We start from the raw sequence: 12,550 nt of genomic DNA, 5'->3' as shown, positions 1-12,550 counted from the left end.
TGTGACCCGGAGGTGGCGAAGGCCGGCCTGTCCCTCCGCACCAGCTGGAGGACGCGCGAGGGTGAAGCGTTGGCCCGACGCGCTCCGGGATGGAAGTGTCGGAGCCGGGAGCGGCCTGGTGAGTGTGTCCCGGGGGGCGGCGAGCGGAGGGGCCCCCCCGGCCCCGGCGCCTTCCCCTGCCCTCGTTTTCCCCAAAACGTCGCCGTGGGGAGCCTGGAGCAGCCCCGAGGTGACGCCAACGAGGCCGAAGCTCGCGAAGGACGAACGAAGGGTGGGAGCTGCCCGGCAGCGCGCGGTACCGGCCGGAGGCGGCGGCGGCCGTGCGCGCTGCGGCGGGGCAGGGCGGCACCCCCGGGCGGGGCGGGGCGGGGCGGGGCGCTCCCGCCCTCCGGGGCCGCTATTGGCCAGCGGCCGTTGCCAGCGAGGTCGCGTTGCGACGCCGGCCGGGCTGCGCGCAGCCCATTGGCTCGGCGGGCGCTGGCGTCGGCGCGGCGCGGCGCGGCGATTGGCCTGAAGCCGGCGCGGCGCTCGGTGCGCCGCCGTGACGGCGGGCGGCCGCGGGGGGGCGGCGCCCGGCGGCCGCAGGAGCCGCGCGCGATGGGGCGGCGCGGGCCGCGCTGAGGGGCCGCGGGCGCCGGGACCGCAGGTACCGCGCGGGGGTGGCGGGGAGCCGGGGACCCCCCCTGCGCAGCCGGGCTGTGCGGGGCCGGGGGGCGCCGCCCGGGCTCCGGGGAGGGCGCGGCGCGGGGAGGCTCCGTCGCCGCGGGAGGGCGGCTCGCCGCCGGCCTGACGTGGGGAAGGTGCGGGCTCGGCGGGGCAGCAGCGTCCCCCGGAGGAGCGCGGCTGGGGGGCTGCGATCCTTCCTCTGCCTGGTGTTTTTATCACCACCACCATCATCATCATCATCATCAGCCCTGCAGCGGCAGGGCTCGCCCGCACGGCGCGGCTCAGGGCCGCGGGGAACCGAAGGGCTTCGCAGCGCCCGTTTCCTCCCCGAGCGGCCTGAACTTGGAGTTCGCGGTTGGCTTTTCTCGGGGTGGAACCGGCAACTCTCCCCGTTTCGCTTGAACTCGTCGTCCCGAGGCAGTTTAACCGCTAGCGGCGGAGGCCGAGGTGGCTCGTTCGTGGGGCTCGTCCGAGGGATGAGCCCGCGGCTTGCGTACGGGAAGGCCGATTGTGGCACTGGAGCCGCTTTTCTCACTGTCTCAAGCATCTGCTTGAGCACGTTTTATATCTGATGGGGAGATCGAGATTAAAAACCGAAAAAACCCCGCAACGGTCCTTTGACCGAGACTTCTTGCTTATTTGCGCAATTGCCCGGCCGGTTGGTAACCCGCAGAAATGGTGCTCGTCGGAACGTGAGGTGACGTGTCTGCGCTGCGCGGAATTACTGCCGCTGATGAGAGCCGAGGTGGTTTTGTAACCTGTCATCTCAGAGCAAGTTGTGCAAAGCTCGAGGTTCTATTTGAAAAAGGGAGGTGGGATGGCTTTGAAGTCAGTGCTGACGATGACTTGCTGGAAACGCCAGTGTTATCTGGAGCAGCTCTGGCACTGTCAGGTGTGCTTGTGTTCAGGGCCTTTACCCCCAAAGTTTTCCACGACTGGCCTCTGCTCTCCTGACGGGTGTGCAGTGAAGGTCCATCAGTGGGGTCCTGCTCCTCATCACACCCTGTAGCCTTTATTTGCTGGTGCTCAAGGGACTGCGCGTCTCCAGCCTCCTCCCCTGACCCAACTCCCCAAATGCTCTCCCCTCCCCGTTACCAGCCATCACTTCCCTTTGGGCTTTCGTTATCCTGTTCCGCTGTCCTTCTCGTAAGCGCTTTTCTCTGTCTTTCCTTTCTGAAACGGTTTCTAGCACTTCCTTAATCTTCTAGGCCTTTTTCCAGGTTCTTGTCAAGACGCCCTCTGACGCGGTGCTGCTGTAGGTCAGCTCCGATGGCCGTGGCCAGTCCCCCTTATCCGCCCTGCTCTTGGGAGCCTACAGCCCGGCCTGGTTGCCAGGTTTACACATGCACCGAGTAATCCTTTTAACAGCTGGATGTTAGCCTTGTCTTCCCAAGGCTTAAGCGTTTAAGGATTACGGAGACAGCTGCAGTGGAGAGTGTCTGGAGGACTAGCAAAGCCCTGGCTTTCCAGGTGCATTTGAAGCCGTGGCAGTTCTTCCCCCCTTGGAAAGAGGTTTGAAGGGAGAGGAGCTGGGGCTGGGAAATCCCTTTTTCACCTGCTCTGTAACAGTGAATTTAATAACTCAAGCTGGGGGCACAAGGCTTAGCGACCCACGAGCATGGACCATGGGGCGTTACAGGCCAGCCTGTGTCAGTAAAGAAGTCTTAACTTTGCCAGGCGCAGACCGGGTGGCACAGGAACCAGCCAAGCGCGTGCCTAAGGTCTGTACCGTGAATGTTAAATACCGGCTGTAAAATGGGGATGAGAACAGGTACAGCATGTGGTTAGCGAATCACACTGCCGTCAGTCTTTAAGAAACAAGTGAAAACAGAAACAAGCGGTAGAGCTAATGGTTTCTTGTTTCCAGTGTGCTTGACCACCTTTTTTTCCAGTGGAAATGCACTGAGGCTGCAGGCCGAGGTCACCCCATGCTGGACACCAAGGGGGTGGTGCAGACAAGCGGTGTGATGACTGTACTAGGTGCAAACAACTTCTCTCAGAGTTTTTTGTCTTAATAGAGGCTAGAAAGGGGCTTTCCCACTGCTGGTTATTGATGCTGGCCTGGGTCAAGCAAGTGCAGGACACAGTGTTTCCCTGAGAAGAAGTTAATAAAGACTCCTCGAGGCAGCAAGCACAAAACAGCGCAAAGCACTTCCAGCACAGGCTGGGAAATGAAGAGGTTGAGGCTCATGGTGGCCTCTGAGGCCCTGTTAGTCATGAGCGACTGTTGCAAGTCCTCAGTGTGTGGCTTTGTAGTAGTTCTGCAGGCTGAGCTACAAAATATCATGTAAGTTTAGGGGTTTTTTTTTCCCCTCCATTATTCTTTAAAGTATCTTGGCTTTATACACTTAAAAAGCAGAACCTTAGAAGATGAAGGGAGAAATCAGGCATCCTGAACTGTAAACTACCAGATGAGTTTATTTTTCCCCTGCTTGACTTTGACTCAGCTCTGGATGTTTGGAGATCTCAGAGTTTCCGTTTTCTAAACTGTTCACTTTTTTCCTCCAGAGTAAAGTTCATAACTGTTGTCTTTTTAGCCTCCCTCCCCCCCCCCCCCACACACACCAGTTTTATTTACTCAGTTTAACTTACGCTTCTGCACGCTCTTAGCCACGAGAGAGGAATGATCTCAGTTTAGTTATGTTCGTCCCCTTGAAAATACACTCACCACTTCTAGGTCTCCTTGTTGTCTGAAACAAGTCATATGACAAATAAAGCTGTGGGTTACTTTTATATCAAGGAACTGAGCGCAGAACCAAATCAGTGTTAATTTTAGGCAAGCACTTCCATGGAGTTCACATAAAATGGCCTTCTTGTGTCTTAAAACTATAGCCTAAGTTCATGGCTTATTGAGAAAGTTAGTCATGCACGTGAGCAGCAGGTTCTCCACCTCTCCAAATCTAAGCTCTTGTTCTTCTCCCTGCTCTCTGGTCAGCCTAAACCGCGACAGTGCCGTTCCTGGGTGGACGCTGTCGCTCACGCTCGCCCTGTTGGGTTTGTACCACGTTTGCTGTAGTTGGACCAGATCGTGGCTTCGGCTCATCGGCGTCGCAGCCGTACAAATACCAACAAACGCAGCTCCTCTGGGAGAGGTGGTTACTCATTGCTGAGCATTTGGGAGACCACTGCTCTTTGTTGTGCAGTGTAAAAGTGTGGGGAGAGCCTCCGCTTCCTGCCTTCTTACAATTTTGATCACTTTTCACTGTGCTGGAAGTGTCTTTTCGTTAGCTGTGGTGGTTGCAGGTTATGAAAAGTCTGAATGTCATGGGAAAATGCAGAATAGCACAAATCCTCAAGGCACAGCCTGACAAAATGTCTCGTGTGGGGACTGAACCCTTCCTATCCACTAGCAAAGAGAACAGCCTGACGTCAGTCGTACCGATCTTCTGGAGCTCTTCCTACCTGTCAGTCGTGCAAATGCATTGCTTGCCCCAGACCTCACCGGGATAAGCAATGTTACAATTTGTGAACTGATTTTTCTCCATTTTCAATCAAAATATGCATCTGTAAGTTTGCTTTACTTTCAGATTTTAAGTAGCAAGTATAAGTAAACTTCTTAACTTTCCAATTCCTGATCTAACACAAGATGATAACATGTGGTTAACCTCAGGGGCAAACATAGCTTAGCTATTAAACATGCTGTAACTGCTCTTGCGATTTTAATCAGTTGACATGAAGTCATGGTGACAGACTGCAGAAAATGTTCTCCTGCTGTCCTCAAAGTTAGGATATTTTTCAGAGGGGGAAGGAGCAGTGTTGGCTTGGGGAACATATCAAGCACAAACAAATAGAACGTAGTTTCTAAAACACTTCTCAGAAATTCAAAGAGGGGAATGTAGGAAAGCTCTTGCAGTCTTGGCTCCTGCCATGTCTACTTGAAGTTTTGACAGCTTTAGTCCTGTTTCAAGTAAAAATTATTAGGGTTTGGATTTGTGAGGGGCTGGGAGGGGAAGAGGCTGTCAGCAGCTTGCAGGGTAAACTACAAGTCTGGACTCTCCTCAACCTTTTCTTTTCCCTTCCCAGTTTTTCTTGTTCTTCTCTGCAGACAAATCCCTGAAGGCCTTTGTTTCCAGAAGAACTGCGAACGCAGCCTAAGCGAAATCTTCCAAACTTCATTAGGAAGAAGAGGGAGACTGGGGCTTTGCAGCACTGGTATTAACAGCAAAGTTTTGCTTCGGAACTGGGGAGGGAATTTGTAGTGATAAGGAGTGGGTAAAGGGCGGACATTGCCTAAATCGGTTAAGATCAGTTACTCCTCTTCATTGACTGACCGTGGAGGAAGAGGATGCCCAAAGTTCATGCCCACTTTGGAGCTCTTCAGGTGCGGATGGATGGAAGAGTAGAAGGCTGTGGTAGTGCCTTTGCTGGAAAGCTGTGTGTGCTAAAGAGTACCGGGAAATAATTAGGTAGTAAAATACAAACAGGCAAGTTAATTTGGGATCAGATATCTCTGTTCAAAGATTAACGTGCTGCCTGGTTTTGAATGGTGGTTGCATGCTGGTCACACGCTGCTCTGAGCAGTTGGAGCGATCTCTCGATTCGGAGCAGGGTTGCTGCATGCTGGCGGATGGTTTGTTCCAGTTTGTCTCCAGGCGGAGCGTAATTATTTGTATAACAGTGTAAATGGTGCTTTGTAAACCAAGAACGAGAACACTGAGGCGAGTGCGAGTGTTTCCTGGCATAGGATTGCAGATCCTGAAATAATGTTTTGCATCCTTCTGAGTAATCCCCTTTGAGGGAATGACCCATCCAACGTTGTGTGGGTGCTTCTTTGTTGATCTGGTGCACGCGTTATTGCTACAGTAAAGTTGGTGTTTTCTCCTGCATTTCCCAAAGCTGGAAAATTAATTCGCTTTGAATAAATTGAAACTGCCTGGCAGGTGACTGTGTGGGGCAGGCGAGCTGTTGAGCTTTGGCATTGCTGCAGATGCAGCCTCTCTTTAACGGGGAGTTTTCTGAAGCTATAGGCAGAGAAAACAGAACTTTTCTTGCTCTTATTTTAGTAGAGGCCACAGGTGCAAAGAGAAATGAAAGGCCACCTAACTCCAATGCCTTCAGGTGGCAGCAAGGGTAGGTGGGAGCTGGGCAGAAAAGAGATGTGCTTGTGGGTGGTGGGAGGGTTGTTTTCCCCACTGATGGGAAATGCTTTTGCAAGCATTGCTTTTTGGGCACGATAGCCAGGTTTTTTTCACCCTGGTTCATGATTTCGGTGAGACTTTAAAGCCTGGTAAAAGCATCTTTTTTGTCTCTGCAGACAGAGAGGGGTCAAATACAGAGAGAAGTGGGCATGAAATCAGTATAATTTCATTTATGTAGTGAGCCTTGTTGCTTTTCACCTGTAGAAAAAACTGGTGTCTTCTAAATATTCAGTGAAGGAGCAGGTGTTTCTCATGTCCCAGCTGTTTTCAGTAGTTTCATTTTAAAACTTGTTATTAAACTGGCTGAATGGCTGATTTTTCGTTGGAGATGCCCTCTGCAAAGAATTTTCTCCTAATGTTGCAATTCATTTTTCCAGATGTCAGTAATTAAAGTGCAGTAAACTTTCCTTTCATACGGTCTCATGGCAGATAAAAAGTCTCAGAAGATCTGAGATTACTTTGTTCGTTCTGGCACTCCAGCTGTAAGGCATGGCCTGATCTTTCCCAAGTACAACTTGCAACAATAAAAAAATCATCCTTTAGGCTTCTCATTTTTTTTAATTGATTTTTCTTTTCCCCAGTGTGTAAGTTTGAACCTTTTGCTTCCGTTTGAATATTAAGTAATATATTATAATATATTAGGCAATATACTTCCCAAATTCGGTTCCTTTGGGAAATAAGGAGGTGAGTGACACAAGATGTTCACCAAACTCAGGGGTAGCGGGAGCCCGTCTATGTTACAGCTCTGCCGTGTTCACGCAGGCCAGGGCAGGGCGCCCATCCCTACAGGGTTGTTTGAGAATCAGGGTTTCTTCTTCGCTGGTTCTAGTTTGGCGGTGTTGCAAGACGTTGATGGCATGCAGTTAGTGAATCAGTTAGGCTGAAGGTTTTGGAGAGGAGGGATGAGTATGAATGCACACTTTGGAAAGTTGCATCATAAGGATCATGAATGCTCGCTGTCATATTTCCTTACCGGCAGAGAATAAAAGTCAGATCCTGGCAATCTGTCTAAAAACGAAAAAAAATCACATTCTTTGAAATACTGTCTTCATCTGTGTTTGGAAAACAAACTCGCTTAGCATCAAGCCGTAGTCTAAATAGTCAAGACTGCAGACAGCCTTTCGAATGCATCTGAAAAGTGGCCTGGTCTAGAGACTGCAAGTTTTGATCATTTGTCCACAGCAAAAGCCAGGTAAGTGGAGGCTTGTGTTACTGTTTCAGGACTTCTGAATTGTGTTACAACAGTAGTTGGAAGGCAGCTGGGCCTGGACCCTTATAGTCGTAGGTAATGTAAAAATGTGCCAAGAAGAGAAGTCCCAAAAGGTTGTTCCTTAAAAGCTTCTCATCTCCTCCTGGATGCTGGCTACATGGTTAAACCTGGAGCATCTTATGAACTTCAGCCGTAGGGATGAGGAAGGTGAGCCTCCCTGGACAGCTGTGTCACTTTACAGTATGCTTGGTCTACAGCTGTTGCTTTTAAAGGTATAGGAGGAGGCTGTTCCTGATGTGAAGCTTGATATATATATTTTTTTAAAGGCTCACGAGCTCCAAGATGTGGTCCCTTGGGTGTTTTTTTGTTTGTTTTTTTTGTGTTTTCTTGTTTGTTTGTTTTGAGCCTTGGGTCAGGTGTGTCCTGTGACTGATTCCCAGCGCTGCTCTGCCGGCACTGCCTGAAGAGCAAGTTAAGGTTGAAGTTTTTACAGCACCTCCTTGACCTGTGACTGTCGACCAAATGTTGCAGACAAGGCAGGAAATTGAGAAGCTGCCTAGGGAGTGAAATGCTATCCCGTGCCTGTTACCCACCAGGCTTTAAAATGCTTTGAGAGCTGTCCCGTGACATCACGTTTTATTTTAAGTGTTCGGAGTTATGTCATAAAACACTGCAAGCGTCCCTTTTCCCACCAGACAGGCCTCGTTGCACCTTGACTAGTAGATCCATTGCATTCAGATGACTTCTAAGCTTATGAGTCACCAGATTTCCTCCTAAGCCCTGGCAGATGCAGGGGTTGCAGTGCAATCTCATCACAGAGCTGCCTGCTCTGCGTATGAGTGAGCACACATTCTCCTCCCAAAGCTTTAAAACTATGTTCAGCTTATGGATCGGATGTGGGCAGATCTGCTGCTTGCTTTTTGAGTACTTTTAGGGCATTTTGCAGCAGACCTAGTGAGTAACTCTTGAGAGTTAGATGGCTGACGTAGAAAAACACGTGCTTTTTTAAAAGAACAAAACAGAGTGTGTTTAAGCAAACAAAACCAAAAAATTAAACCCTGCAGCAGTTCGAAGCCAGTTCTTGGTTGGTTTTTTTTTTGCTTTTGCTTCTTTTTAGATTAAACCAGTTCTGCAACCCTCTAATAAGAAGAGGGAGCACTTTCCACCCCGCAACCCATCCCGTGCATGCGGTGGCAGTATCTCGTGGTGCGTGGTCGCTGTGGGTGATGGGGTCTCGCGGCTGGAGGTTGCCCTCTGGGGTAGGGGGGATGCAGGGCCACCCTGCCCGTCTCCCGGAGCGGGGTGGCTACGGGCCCCAGTTAGGTACTCCAGCCACCCGCGGTGGGCAGACCTGGGTGCCAAAAGGCACGCTGCAAACCTGTGGTTGCACTTCGGCTGTGGAAATACGTGCACTGGCTATGTAAGACAGGACGTGGCAGGAGGCATCCTTAGATGTGGCAAAGGAAGCAATTCTTTGTGTTCTCTCCCTCAAGAAGTTTGTTTTCAGATATCTTAGAGCCACAGGATTTGGGAAATCCAGTTTTACTGTTGAAAAGGAAAGCCCTGATGTTTGAAAACGCCCTTTAGCAACTGAAAGCCTTCAGTTTGCTATCTAATGACACTTGCAGATCACATGATTAGAAAATATAGCATCTGCAATCCAAAGTTGGCTAAAACTGATTTACAAAGGCGAGCTTGATAGCCTTGCTCCTGGGTGTTCAACAGCAATTGGATCTTCGGCCCTCTGCACACAAAATTTAATGGCTTACTAGCTAAATGAAGAAAAAATGGAGCTTGTGTATGGATGGGTGGGTTATGTTGGCTACAGAACTTGGTTATCTCCTGATGTTACTGTAGTGAGGTGCCAAAACATGGTTACTGTAATCAGGGACATGGATTACTCAGTGGAGTGAGATGAACAGGCTTAGCTGCTGGCAGCACTGCCAGGAGGTGGGTTTTTCTTTGGGGAGATGTTTCAGGGAAGCTGATCTACACAAAAGCCAGTGGGTGGGAGCTGCACCCAAAGAAGATGGAGATGGTTCTGGTTCCAGTTTGCTCTGCATTCTCTCAGAGCATCAGAATTGCTCCAAAATTTACACCAGTTTAAGTATTTATCATGTAGACAGGCCATGAGCAGCACGGATGAGCTGTGGTCTGAACCTAACAATCCTTCATTACTGCTGTCCTCTTTGCACCTTAGCCCTTCTTGCTGTTGTCTTTCTCATGTTGATTCTAGCTTTTCTCTTGGTGGCTTTGATGAAGTTATCTGGCCTGCTACAGTTTCCCTGCCTGGGAGAAGTAGCTGTCTTACAGGGCTGCAAAGTCCAAGTGTGCAGAACAGGGCTGGGGAGCCATTTAGCTCCTTGGCCTTTCCTTGTGCCCGCTGGGCAGGCAGTCTTCTGGGTGGAGAGGAGTAGTTCAGCCTGATGTGTCCAGTCTTGGGCTGTTCAGTCATTTTGGGGTGTTTGGAAAGCCCCTGCTTCCCTTTGGATGCTATAAACTGGATCATGTTTTTTTTGTTGCAATGCTTGAAGCCTAGTAAGGCGGATATCATGTGGGCATGTTTTGCGTGAACCCCGCGGCTGGCAGGATCCTGCACAAGCACCAAAGTCCAAGCCTTGGAACGGCAAATAGGCGCTAGCTGCTCTTCTCGCTGCACATGTTTGAGAGTTTTGGAGCCCTCGTGCATAACTCGCTCTTCTGAGCCAACTTTCCACAAACAGGGTTTGTTTTTCTTCAATTTGAGTCAGCTCTACAAACTCAACCATTTTTATCCTGGATCTGCTCAGAAGCTTAAGACACAAAACACCGCCTAGAAGGACTGCTGATTTATTTGCTCTTGTCTAACTTCAGCAGCAGAGGAGACATCAATAATAAGCCTAATGTCTCAGAGGTCTTTTTTTCTTTTCTTTTTTTTTATGGGAACAAGAAATGCATCTCCAAGGAATGGGCTGCAAAATCGCGGCTGCCCAGAGCGAATGAGTGTGTGGTTCAAACCAGCTGTTGGTTCTTGATCCCGACTCCAAGTTCTGGGGGATTCTGCTGTAATGTTGAGTGTGGATACGACGAGCTGTTGACAGTTGTGAGGGAAGTCTGTGTGTTGATGAGCTGAAGCCTTAGGGGATCCAGGAGGGGGACTGGCTGGGCTGTACGCTGCAGTTCATGTTCAGCTGGGTATGAAATTGGAACCGGAGCACGCTGCAGATGTTATCTTTGGATTTCAGTTACTTCCCTGCTAACTGTAACCATGAAAATCTTGCTGCTTTTCCTTTGTGTTTACTGAATGACATGAGTCAGTTGCATATTAAAGCAGTGAGTTCAGGCTACACCCTGGGATGGACCCCGACAAGGAAACGCCAGACGACTGCTAATAGAAAACCACGCGTTTCCTGACGGGCTGCAGCGTGGCGATTCCCTGTCGGGCCTGAATGGGTTTGTCGGGGAGGGACGCGGTGCTGCCCGTGTCTGTCCGACGTGGAGCACAAAGAGCCGCAGTACAAATACTCCCAGGATACAGGGAGTGAGGGCAGTTTTATTCCAAGACACAAATGGACCTTTTTCCTCTGGACTTAAAAAACAAACAACATTTTGGCTGAACAAATGGAACCGAGCTTTTTATTAAAAGCATATATCTTCTCTTGTCTGGTTCAGTAAGAGGCTTTGAAAATTGAAAGAACTCCTTAACTTGCAAAATAGCTGACTTAAGTCATTCCAATAGCATTTATCATCTTACTTTTTGCTCCTCAGAGTTGGAGAGCTTGTAGCTTTTTCTTTTTTAAAGGAAAGTATTAAGAAAAGGGGTTCTAACCCTGCGTGCTTTTTGCACAGATGGAGAGACTGGGCGCACCGCTGCCTCCGTAACTCGAGGGCTCGTCGCCGAAGCCGGCGCATGGTGTTGAGACGCTGGCAAAGTGCTGCTTCCCTCTTGGAGGTGTTCACCGCGCAGGGAGCCCTTCTGACCGGTGACGCTTTCGCTTGTGCAAGTCTTGCTTAGTTTTCAGGCTAATGCTTATCCAAATAAGTGTTTTCAGGGCTTCAGCGATCACGTTCTTGCTCTGGATTTTTTTTTTCCTCCTTCTGTAGTCTGGCCAAGCCTCCAACCAGGAACAAGCCCTTATTTCCTTTAGCTATTTTAGTTTGATTTAGGCTTAGCTGAACCTGACGAAAGTGCCGTTTCGTGGGAACGTTTGACTCCTGTTGTGCAGCGATGGCAAAACAAAAGCATTTCCTGAGATGAGATGGCGAGGGCTTGTTTGCGTGCGTCTACCTCCAGGAGACGGAGCGCAAATGCTCCCCCCCACGCTCCCCCGTCTCCCCTGGATTAAACAAACCTAGTTCTCTCAGTATTTTTTTCTTGGGTAAGTGGTTTTTTTTTTTCCCCCTCTCTCTCTCTCGAGGCCTCTTACCCTTTTCATTGCTTTCATTTTAGCTTCTTTTATGGGTCTGTTTCTTTCTTGAAATGCAGCCACCAGAATGAGACGCTATCCCAGCTACGATGCTCGCGGCCCTGGCACGCCGGGATTGCTGCGTGCGCCTTACATAAGGCAGTCCTGTTTACCCACACCCGGATCTCCGTCTTCTCCAGCAGCGCAGCGCTGCTGGCTTGCGGTCAGGTGGTTACGAGTTGTAACCACAGCTCTTTATTGCTGCGCAACCACCTCTTAGGGACCAGGGTGAGGGAAATTGCCGAAAATGGGGTTTTCCTGAAGCTGCGAAGCGTTTCTGTCTTGGGGGTTGATGAGCCCTGCGGGGGAGGAAAGAGGCCCTTGTGGCAGCGTGGGGCAGAAGGCTCGCCCGCGGCTCGGTGCTCATTTGAGCTCCTGTTCTGTCACCTTGCGGCTTTTTCTGCATCTTCTCCCCGATTCTTGCCCGTGCTGCTTATCCCTGCGCTCTCTTTGGGTAAATCCCAGAGGTGCCGACAGCGTGATGGCGAGCCTTGCTGCGTGCGCGTGGCGAAAGGTGGTTATCAAGACCACACCCGGCCTCAAGCGTTGAGAGGGGAAGGGAGACCTGGGCCCTCCTGCCCTCTTGGTGAAGCTCTCCGAAGTTTTACAGTGCTTTCGAGTGGTTAATACCCGCACATTGGCTGTTGGGACATAGCACACGGGATGTGGAAGCAAAAGTGTGTGCGTTTGCATAAAGAAATTGAGAAAAGGGAAAATCGAAGGGCAAGGGAACCCTTATGGGTTTGGTGGTTTGCTGAACAGGCTTTAAAGAGCTTGGAAAGCCCTTGAACGCAGCCGCAGAGAGCGGCCTCGCTCAGCTTAGTTGCTTGAGGATGGTCAAGCGCCGTGCTCAGACGAAACTTTACAGCTTCTACGAAGGACACGAGTGAGCGTCTTCAGTGCCGCTCTAGCCAGACTGAAATGGGCCCACGGGGCTTCTGGGTGCCTTCCCCACCTCCGCATCAGCAAGTTCGGTTTGAAAGACTTGCTCAGGTTAAAGGGTGCCTGCTGCGAATTCTCCCTGGGAAAGGCAAATTTGCAATTCTAACGCTAACTTATGTAAGTAGGACACTTTGAGCCTTAATTTTATG

General features: G+C 50.3%; 1 protein-coding gene across 2 annotated transcripts in view; it reads left to right on the top strand.

Moving 5' to 3' along the window:
• The first annotated feature begins 511 nt into the window (after nucleotides 1-511).
• MARCHF2 (membrane associated ring-CH-type finger 2) overlaps nucleotides 512-12,550 on the top strand; it is a 37,044-nt gene continuing 25,005 nt past the window's right edge. Inside the window, exon 1 of one of the 2 annotated variants that reach the window (XM_064497591.1) lies at nucleotides 512-646. The gene's annotated coding sequence lies outside the window, so the exon portion shown is untranslated. Of the gene's footprint in view, nucleotides 647-11,001; nucleotides 11,373-12,550 lie in introns of those variants that run through there. The other variant, XM_064497592.1, reaches the window with a different exon arrangement.

This window comes from Dromaius novaehollandiae, chromosome 25, assembly GCF_036370855.1.
Source record: "Dromaius novaehollandiae isolate bDroNov1 chromosome 25, bDroNov1.hap1, whole genome shotgun sequence".
NCBI classification, from domain to species: Eukaryota; Metazoa; Chordata; class Aves; order Casuariiformes; family Dromaiidae; genus Dromaius; species Dromaius novaehollandiae.
Note: the sequence above shows the minus strand (reverse complement) of the source record. Positions and strands in the feature narration are given on the sequence as shown.